Below are 2160 nucleotides of genomic sequence, written 5' to 3' on the forward strand. Positions count from 1 at the left end.
GCTTAGAGCCTTAGAGCAGCGTCTCCCAAACTCCATCCATCCTCGTAAGCCGCGACCGATGCACCTTTTGCGAGCTGACCAATTTAAAATTCCGTCCCAATGCACAACGCCGTACATACGCCGTACATGCCTCCTGATCGCCACACTCGTTTCAGGTGATGCATGGAACATCGCTTTGAATCAATGTCGAAACATCGTGTGTGTGTGTCTTTGTATATGTAGGCGCATGATTCCCGCTCACGGTCAACACCGATGACGATTATCTGAACCGGTCCCAGGCCCTGCACGAGGTCGTCTCAGCCTCAAATGAGTGCCGGGTGCGATGTGTAAACATAGCCACAAGGGAGACAAAGGCGGCCGGGCATAGTAGTGGCCACCCTACCCCTTTGTGAGTGTTCGCTAACAACACTTGCGCCATCAGTCTGTTCAGGCTATATGGATGGATCTTTGTCGCTGTACATGTGTGTGACAAGTGATTTGGAAGGGATGATTAATCGAAGGATAGAGAGACCATGTGTGTGTGTTCACGTGTCCAGTATTATGTAGAGCAGTGGTTCTTAACCTTTACTGCAGCCTTGCAGTACAATGTAGTAAATACATAGTGTTTGATTAAACAAAGTAGTTGTACTCACGGGCCCGTGCTTAATTTGTGTGTCGATGATTTACCTTCTAAACACAAATGTGGCCATGTCTCGCGCTCCCAGAAAGGGCATCTCGCACCCCCAGGGCGTGCGTGCACCCCAGGTGAAGAACCACTGCACTAGAGGGCAATGATTCCCATTCAAAATTAGCAGAGAAACCACCCATGAGCGCGCGTGTGTGTGTGCGTCGGACGTGTTTAACAATCGACGGGTGCGTTTAGTGTGCAACAACTTAATCTGATTAAGTAAATTGGTCAGCTCGGAAAGACGGACTGCGGCGAGTCGCGAGAACCGGCGCATGGGAAGCCCTGCCTTAGATGAAGCTGTGTGCCACATGCGAGCGCTTGTGTGCTTTGGCAGTGCTGTGTCATGTGCAATATTTTGTGATGTGGTGTCTGTTGCAGTAGATGGGCGGTCTGTACCGCGTCGTTGCCCGTTGTGTTAGCCAAAGCCATACACAATGGAACCTGCCTTATCCTATACCCAGCCGTCTCGTAGCGAATGGGCTGCATCAAAGTGTTCCCACATTTGTTACTTTTCATCCCTCGAGACCTGTGCAACCGAAACCGCACCGGGGGCTGTGCCGAACCAGCCCGGCGCGGCTCGGGAGGCGTCAGGTTGGTTTTTATTCTCCCTCCCCCCTCCCACTGCAGAAGCATAGTTTCGAGGCATTGTTGTCAACGCCTTGACACCGTGTTCCGAGTTGTTGCCGATTCATGTGACACGCCAGTGCGCCGAGATGTGAGTAGATGTCGCGGTGACACTGCGTTCTCTCAGTCTACCGGCTCGCGTTCCGCAAATGAATGCATCATTTTGCCCCGCTCCTGGCCCTGCTTGGCCCCAAGCCAGATTAAGAGGTCTCGCTAATGCCAGCAGCGTATCACGGTTTGGTGCTGGCTCGGCACGGCAAATCGCCCTCGCTGACTCGGCTTGGATGTGCCGCAGCTTTTCTCCGCATCCCTGGATAAGTAAAGTTCCATTGAGAGTGGTTCATGCTTTAACCGTAAGAGAGCATATTTCTAATCAACGTAGCTGTAGCTGTGTGTTGTAACTTGAAATAATGTCCAGCTAACATAACAAATAAAAGCCACAAAATGGAAGTGTGTCTGTGGTCTTCATCTGCAGTTTTTGGGTGAAATTGCACAGGTGCGCGCGCGCTCGAGCACCGCATTTGCACGTGGCAGACGCAGCGAAGGCAAGTTTGAGGTCAAAGAGGTCGTCACGGCAAATGCTGTTGGTGGCACCGCACCTCAACATCGCCTCCTCTCGCTCGATGCGGTTGTTGTTGAACTGTCATCATCCGACCTTTACGGATCGCTGTTTTGTTTTAGATCTTCTACAAGAGGGAGACGTTGTCTGTGTAGTCGAGACTTGGGGTGATCCTCTTGGTCTGCTTTCATTAGCAGAAGCAGTTTCCCAGGGTTTCAAAGTACTGTTTAGCACGGAGGCTTTCGCGACTAATATCCATAATTGAGTTTGTTTTTGGGTTAGATCGCGTAAATATATACGGACGGCCCCT

Source organism: Lampetra fluviatilis, chromosome 42, assembly GCF_964198595.1.
Source record: "Lampetra fluviatilis chromosome 42, kcLamFluv1.1, whole genome shotgun sequence".
NCBI lineage: Eukaryota > Metazoa > Chordata > Hyperoartia > Petromyzontiformes > Petromyzontidae > Lampetra > Lampetra fluviatilis.